General features: G+C 38.1%; 1 long non-coding RNA gene and 1 other non-coding gene across 2 annotated transcripts; both read right to left on the bottom strand.

Moving 5' to 3' along the window:
* Positions 1-174: 174 nt before the first annotated feature.
* On the bottom strand, positions 175-246 carry trnap-cgg (transfer RNA proline (anticodon CGG)). Its single transcript has one exon. It is a non-coding gene; the product is annotated as a tRNA-Pro (tRNA).
* Positions 247-6,584: 6,338 nt separating this feature from the next.
* On the bottom strand, positions 6,585-8,327 carry LOC135241903 (uncharacterized). The gene is made up of 2 exons (XR_010326152.1): positions 8,187-8,327; positions 6,585-6,787 (listed from the first exon to the last, which is right to left on the bottom strand). It is a non-coding gene; the product is annotated as an uncharacterized LOC135241903 (long non-coding RNA).
* Between the last annotated feature and the right edge of the window lie 606 nt (positions 8,328-8,933).

The following is an 8,933-nucleotide window of genomic DNA, read 5'->3' on the forward strand; positions in this document are numbered from 1 at the left end:
GCTGCCATTTTGACCAAATAGTCGTAAATCATGTAACAGCAGCACTGATCAGAAAGTCATCGCTGGCATAGAAGAAATCTTGCACTGTGTCACGTTTTTCAGAGTTGAGACAAAACCACCCGTCGGAATGCTGGACCCCCCTGCAAGCAATACGGGACTGATGCAAGTATCCTAGGGCTCGTCCGGGAATTGAACCCGGGACCTCTCGCACCCGAAGCGAGAATCATACCCCTAGACCAACGAGCCCTCAGTAGACTGTTGCTGACCGCCATGGGCCTCCGAAATGTCGAAAATCGGAACACGCCAAAACCCAAATATTTTGTGACAGCAGACGTAATACTTCTTTGCAGGTATGTGCATTGGTGGTATAGTGGTGAGCATAGCTGCCTTCCAAGCAATTGACCTGGGTTTGATTCCTGGCCAATGCAGTTTAATGGAGTTATCTGCGTCCTGGCAGTTGTGAAATTTTCGTAAATGATCCGGTCGCGTGCGAAAGCAACACAAATCCAATTTCAAAATCCATGTGAGCTGAGCGCCACGGATTTCTGTTTGACGATAGCAGTACAGCCTTTTCTGGCTATCGTAGTGAAAAATAATATCCATCAGGGAACGGAAAGCATGCCTGTAAACTTACAACATGAAAGCACAGTGTTTCACCATCTATGACTCTATTTAAGAAATGACTGAAAATTGACATCATGGAGGCACAGACAGCTATGTTAAAAGGGGATCCTCTCCAATCACCTGTGAAATACTATGCCAGGGCTGAAATGCATTGTAAAGGCAGTCAAATTTACAATCAGTGAATCAAATTATTTTTTCAGTGTTTTTATTATGACATCATAAGCAAATGGAACATTGGTGTGTTAACTTTACAGCTGTAAGAAGAGGCTTTTTTGTGAAGAGAAGAGAGATCATGCCACATTGCAGTATGTATGCACTAGTGTCACAGAAGGGCTAAAGAGTGCCTGTAATAGCGCTCCACGGCGGAGCTATTTTTAGCTCTTCAACGTATCTTCCAGTGACACTCAATAACCGGAAGTCAGACAAAGCAGTCGCATTAGTACACACGTCTATGGAGAAGGTGCCAGAATCTGTAACGCTACAAGCTTTTAGTAAGAAATATTGTAAGAAATCATGGTTTATATTGAACATTGCTGTTATGCAACATGCAATAGCGACAGTCGGTACACAGACCGACCGTTTATGGCGGGTGTAGGATTTATAAACTTCCCTTAACCCAAGACGCAACTGGCAGGTGTCAGCGTTGGATTAGGGCTTGTGGCCGTCCAAAAGTGCAACTGAGTGTGGAAAAGGTGAATAAAAGCCCGTTCATTTGCACAAAACATTTTGTTGGAGGCAATGGACCAACTGATGATCACCCATCCCTGCAAGACATTAAATCGAACAGGCACAATCTGAAATATATAGCCTAACCATTGTGGGAACGGCAAGAGCTGATTTAATTTGACTGATTTATGAAAATGTGAGATGTTTATGTGACTAATGCCCACCTAGAATAATTATGTGAAACAACACTGAAAGTCATTGATGCTGTTTAGCACTAAAACCGAAAGATTGACAGTTGTCAGTCACTCTCCCTAAACCAGCGGCGACTGGTGGGCTGAAAATTGGTGGGTCGCAAAACTTTAAACTAATCATTGATCTCAACCTGTTTTCATTAGTAATTTTCCTTTATCATCAAGCGTGCCAACGATCGGACTAATCAAATGGCAAGTAGCCTAACACACAGCGTCTTCATACCATGTTAGGGGGATTAAATCATAAATTCAGTTTATCCGTTAAAAATCAGTTTTAATCACAGGTCTACACTTAACAAACAAGATACACCAGTCTGTTATCTACCGTGTTAGCTTTCAGAATAACCAGCAAAAACAAAACCTGCACTTCAAGATTGTTTACAATCTACACATTGCAGATATTTGCCATGAATACGAGTGCGGAGAAAGAAGTGCATGTATCCGCAAATAATGTTGATTAAAAGATGTGCACAATTTCGTACTGCAAATGAAAATAAATGTAGGCTATAAGGCCTAGGCTACTTGCTAAAACTGCCTATTTGGGGAGAGCTGGCTATATATGATAGTATTGAGTAGCCTATTTTATGGATTAATTGTATTGATACTCAAGGAGGGAAGTTTCCGCCACTGCTTAGTGATTAAAACGGATTTTTCTAAATCTCATTTATCATTTAATCCCCCTAACACAATGCGAAGAAGCTGGGTGTCGCTTTCCAATTGATTAGTCAGATTGTTTGCATGCTTGTTAATCACTAAAAAAATTAATTTAAACAGTTTGAGATCAATTAGTTTAAAGGAAGGTTTTGCGCCCCACCAATTTTCAGCTCACCAGTCGCCGGTGTTTTATTTATTGCTTGAACATCATTGATATATAGCCACATAATTTTAAAAAACTTAAACTTTTTGACTGTTTTATGAAAATATTTTATTTTCAGAAGGGTGTTGTGATGCATTTTGATGCACACATTGCCTGATTAGTAGATTAGCTAATTATAAACAAAAAATGATCTGATGTTCACAAATGTGTTACAGGCTTATTGTGGCATCACACATAATGTAATTGATTCAATTCCTCGATGAGAAGCATTAAATTCATTTTTTTTTATTGCTGTTTGAGACTATTTCAAACAAAAAGCTAAAAGCAGCTAAAAGTTATACTTTTTTCTAAATATCAACATTTGTGGCATAATAGAAAACAGATACTCATGGACATAATGCACCAACATTTTATTCCTCTGTTTTTCCTCCCGTACATCCATCTCAGTCACAGTACGCAGCTGTCCAGCTCAGGCACCTCTGCTTGGGAAGTGCTTTGTGTGCAAACAAGATTAGTCTATTTGCTTTGCACAGGGTCCACCATAAAATGATAGGTTGGCTGTGTCTATAATTAATGAGACAACACGGTGAGACTTTTGTCAGGGATTACAAACAAGTTCATAAACAGTGGCAGGGTGCTGTTTGGGCAGAGGCTTACACAGCTGGGGGGTATCAGTAGGTATTGTGCAGGGGGAAATGGGTGAAGGGGTGTAGAGACCAGGGCTTGTTCCACACATGTAAATTATCTGCATAGATTTGCACCAAGGTTATTCAAGGGCATGACCTGCAGAAAGTGGTTTGTCCTACAGGAGTGCGCAGTGCTGGTTGGAGAAGGCACTCTCGAACTCTCTTGAACTGAGTTGTCAGATTTATCTTAAAGGTGTTATTAAGATCTGAAGAAAAACACGTTTTCAGCGTACAAAAAAGTTACTCACTCATTCAAAGCACTGTCTATAAGTCATTAATTCAAATGGCCAAATCTAAGCCTGTCATTAAAAGTTCTGATGTCAAAATTAGGCCAAGTTACAAGAAACAATATTGGCTTAGCTCTCAGCTCACACAAATTAAACAAGCCTTACTCCAAAGCAAAGCAACCCAATATTTCCTAAATTATTTCAAGTAACTTGGCCCTGTGTTTTTTTTTTATCTTACCATTTGAAAAGAATGTGTATGTGCCACACGGAAGTATCAAATGGCAATCATTTATAGTGGGAATAATCAGCATTCAGCTGTGTTACACCTTTTTTTAAGGACTACACTATATATTTGAACAATTGTCTGAATGCAGTGCTTTCAGTGTATGAAAAGCACATCATGAATAAAATGCATTATTATGTATTATTATTATATTTTATTATATGCTATAATAAAATAAATATATATAGAAATGATTTGGCATTGGCAATGTAATTTGGCATTTTTGTACAACGTACATTTGTATTGTACATTTTTTTTACTTAGTTAGGAATAACTGATAATGGTAATGCATATAAATGTAGGCTATGAGAAACATGTATACACATGTATACATGCAAATACACATACATTGTAGCTCAAAAAAACTCATAGGCATGGATTCAGTCATTTTCCCTTTGCCGTGAATGACATATGGAAGTGTTTTAAATGTGGTATTTTAGACACAACAGACCTACTGTTTGTATGTTGGTTGCTTGTAGGCACGCAGGACAAGCCCACTGCTGGCTAAACCTGCAATAGTAGTCCAATATTTTGGGGCCTTGTTGTCTATGAGTGGTGGAAGTAACAAAGATTATGAATCAAATGTTGAATCAATTAAATTGCAATGAAATTTTGAATCAAATAAAATGCAACTGAATAAAATATTGCATAAGATAATATTCAATTAAATAAAATATTGTAATTGTGTTGACATTTATTCACTATCAGTTTAATCAATTAAATGTGCTGCAGTTCAAATCGCCACTCACATATCAATTCATTGCTGCTTTCACTACCACATTTATCAATTCAATGCAGCCTTCAACAACACTTTTATCAATTCAATGGCAGTTTCACATTTTCACCGACTGTCAATCAAATTAAAATGAAGTTGAAAGCACCCTTGCCATAGGTTTTAGTCCTGGATTTAGGAATTATTAAAACATGGGAATCAGAGGATCCGAGGGCTCTGCTAGGAATTGGATAGCAGATAATGCTTTGAGGGACAAGTCCATGGACAGATTTTAAAACTAATAAAATAATGTTAAAATCAGTTCTAAAATTAACAGGTAATCAGTGTAAGGACGGGAGTAATGTGTGTTCTCTTCTTTGCTTTAGTTAAGACTCTAGCAGCAACATTCTGAAAGATTTGTAACTGACCTAATGCATTTTTTTCTGAAGCACAGATAATAGTGCATTACAATAGCCAAGGCTGCTCACAATAAAAGTGTGCATTAGGTTCTCTGTGTCACCTTGAGTGACCTTGACTTTAGCAACACTTCTCAAATGGAAAAAGGCAGTTTTAGTTGCATTCCAAATATGTGGCTCAAAGCTCAGATCACCGTCAAAGTTAACATCTAGGGTTTTAGCCTCCGTTTTGAGTGTTTAGGATTAGTGGCTTAAATTGTGTCATTATTTTCTCCTGCAGTGCCTTGGGCCCAAATAACAATATTTATGTGTTGTCCTTGTTTACCTGAATGAAGTTATGTACCATCCAAGGATTAATGTCAGTTAGTCTGGTTGATAGTCTGGTTAATCTATCAATGGGACAAGGATAATCGGGGATGGTAGAGATATATAGTTGGATATCATCACCATAGAAATAGAAGCTGATGCCATGTGTGCAAATGGTGGTCCCTAGTGGGAATATGTACAGGCTAAAAAGGATGGGGCCTAATATTGAACCTTGAGGCACAACAGCCGGTTTGTTGGGAACTATTGACAAAGTTCAACACCTCTCCTGACAAACAAGGAAGTACTTGATAGAATCAATGGTACAAGTTGAAGGACTAAGCTTTTTCACAAATTTAAAAAGCAGATCCTCATTAATTATGGCAAAAGATTCTAAGGAGACATTTGGTGGAGAGGCACGGTCAGTAAAAATATGTTTTTTGCTTACTTTTGAAGATACCAGTTTCTTTTCCAATCTTGTCGCTGAAGTACATGGCAAATTCATTGCATTTAGCTTGAGAGAGATTGTTTCGTAATGCACAATGGAACAGGATTACTGTAATCAGTCACATGTTTCAGAATAAAAATCTAGCATTGTCCTAATTGTTAGAAATCAGCGTAGAGAAGTATGCTTGCTTAGCAGCTTTGATACTCTTATTGTAGTTGGTAAGATCTTTTAAGATGTCAAAGTGAATCTCTAATTTAGTCTTCCTCCAGTTTTGTTCAGTCCTATGGGAGATCCTTTTAAGTTCAGCCATCTCCTCATTTTTCTGAGGATTTTTTGGCTTATTTGCAATCTGTTTAGTGGAGACACAGAGACAATTGTACTTCTTAGTCTAAAAATGATTCATGGGTTCTTCACAGGAAAATACTAGGTGCAACCTCAGACTGTCATTAAAAACTAAAATAAAATTATCAGCCACTTCAGAGTCAAGATAACATTTCTTAACAGTTCGCCTAAAATTAGACCAACCACTTTAGTGTTACAAGTTTAGTTCTCTAACCATTAGGCTACACAGCCACTTCTGTGTGCTCCACACAATCCATACACTAGAATAATGCGTTAACAGGATCAGCCTATATTGTTTTGTGGTGAGCACTTTTCAGTTGCATTAAAAAAATTCTTGGAATATTTTTAAAATGATTCCTTCAACCAATGTAATAATTGATTAATCACTCCAATTAATGCTAAGTATTACAGCCAAAATAAATACCAATGGCCTGTTTCATACCATGCAACATCAGTTCATGAGCTGAGATGGTTCACTTTAAAGGTAAATGTACTGCAGTCTCTATCAGTTCTGATCAGATTATCATTTTACAATCTGCTCATAGTGTATGCCATGGGAATGAATTACCGTGAACCTTGTTCATTCAAACAGTAGCATGATTTGTGTATTGAATATATTTTGCCCAACTACTGAATTAAACTTATAAAGAATGTCAATAAAATAATTTTTAAAATGTAGAGCACTTGCACAGCTTAAATTCTCTATTCGAAGGTAAGGATGAAGGACATTGAATCATTTCCTTTGTCATATTAAATAATCATATTAAATAGCCTCTATCCTGAGTAGTGTATCTCATTCCGGCCCTTGCACTGAATGTAGTGTTGTGCCATGCTGCCCAGATATAATCTGGCTCATGTGAGTGCTGTAAGTGCCCCCTGGAGTTTGACAGGGTGGCACACAGTTAGCCGTAGCATCCCCAGAGAAGGGACATGTAGTGGGACAGAACATATCCTCCAGTTGATTAGGCACCAGGTCATCTAGAGCAGTATCTGCTACAGGTCAGCTGGTGGACTGCAGAGTGAAATGCATTTCAGAGGATGCTACTGCATTACCAATGTTATTTTTCACAAAAGCGCATGGGGCTACTTTCTCATTAGATTTCAGTAGAACTTTCCAAGTTGTTAGGAAACATAGCATTCATTATGTAACCATCAGCATTATGGCAGGGGAGTAACTAACATAACCCATTAGATTATGTGGTTTAAATCTTCACCATTTGCATTAAATGATTGATAGGTTGCTTGACAATATAAAATTACTGATCACAAAGGCAGACTTTATGTAGGGTGCACTACTATTTGAAGAGGGAACAGAGTGGGATGAAAAGGAGAAAACATATTGGAAAATTGTTCTACACAGTGCTTGGAATGTGACAAAACATTTTTTTTAATGTACTCAAAACCATTGTTGTTCATCATTTCAGAACTTATAGGGCTCTATCTTACACCCAGCCAAGGGCAACGCAAGTGTCTTTGCTAGTTTCAGATTGACGCAGTTGTCATTTTCCCGTCCAGCGCCCACGTTGTTTAAATAGCAAATGTGCTTGCGCCCAATTGCGCGATTGACCAACAAAAACCTGGTCTTAAGTCAATGGCGCAGTATTTTACTGACGAGCAGATCCGTTTCCTCTGCAGAGAATCGTTCTTTCCTACAACCTGGCAAATCCGCCATTATAATAGCAATTTGCCAATTTGTGCAAGCACACCTGGCTTTTAAAGGGAATGGGAGATGACACTCTGATTGGTTTATTTATTATCATGTTACGCCCAAAACACACCTATGATTAATTAAGAGACTAAGTACAACCCCTTTGAACCATGCACCTTACTTTGCGCTCAGATTATCCGCCATTGAACTAGCAAAAGTGGATTTGGACACGCCCTAAATGCACTTGCGCCATGCGCTTTAGACCGTGCGCTTAGATCATTAAAATATAGCCCATAGTCTTAAAAAAGAACACCACCCTCTCAGAGCACTCTTTTGACATTGTGAGGTAAAATTAAATTGACTGACAGGAGGAAAGCAGTGTGTGACAAACATGTTATGGTCGGCGTGGCATGCCATGAGACACCAGAGACCTATGCTGTCTGTACCATATGAAAGAGGTAAGCAGATACTGTTACTGTTTACCATCCATTAATTAATTTAGTAAATACTGTTAAACTGTGGAGTGTTGAAAGCAATTATGTAAACAATTTTGAAAAATATAACTGATGGGCTGTTTATAATTATATCATACTTGCATCCTGTATGATATTTAGGGCAGAAGGAAATGTCTTATGTCAATGTGTAGCACAACAAAGGCCACTAACGTTAACAATATTTATTGTTAGCCATGTACTTTCTTTTGTCACTGTTTTTTCTTGTCCACGAATTGGGAATTCACATTTACATATGTTCAAATATCTACCTGTTGAAGGGAGTGCAGACAAGTATGTGTTCCTCTCTGAAGTTCCAGTAGATAGCTGAAGGTTCTTTTCTCTTTGCCGCCCCTCAGTTGAGCAGTGCAGTCGATGCGGTGGAGAACATTTCCTGTACTGTCATTGCTCCAGGCTCCTAGGTGATCAGAGGAATTGCTGTTATGTCATTAGAGATCATAACCAATCGTGGTTATGTATTGCAGTAGTGAGCTCTGGCATTTGGCTGCACAGAAAAACATTGCAATGTGCCTGTTAAACCACCAGAAGTACTGAAGAATAAATGACATACAATTCATGAAGCACCTACAGTGGGTGCAACATGCATACGATTGTCCTGCCAAGGAAGTAGTACCACTGTGCACTTTCATGCCTATTTAAATTGTGTCTCTACATACATTTCAGTGCCAGAATTACTCAGTTTTATGCTAATTACGCTCAATGCAGGGTTTGCCCAATTTACAAAATGATTTGCAAATGACTTCTTACAATAAGCATGTATTTTTCAAGTCAAGAGGACCTGAAACCTGGTGGTAATGTCAGTATTCTGTACAAGGGTATTTTTGAGTCAACAGAGACAGAAATGAATCAGTTCAGTCATGCAATATTAGATTACTTGATAACAATTATGATGTTGACCCTGTCCTCTGTAATTTGTTTCCTTCCAATAGCCATGCTATTATAATAATATGATACTTAATTTAAAATGTCCAAATTCCATGAATTGAGATCGTAATGTT

The sequence above is a fragment of the Anguilla rostrata genome, chromosome 1 (assembly GCF_018555375.3).
Source record: "Anguilla rostrata isolate EN2019 chromosome 1, ASM1855537v3, whole genome shotgun sequence".
Lineage (NCBI taxonomy): Eukaryota > Metazoa > Chordata > Actinopteri > Anguilliformes > Anguillidae > Anguilla > Anguilla rostrata.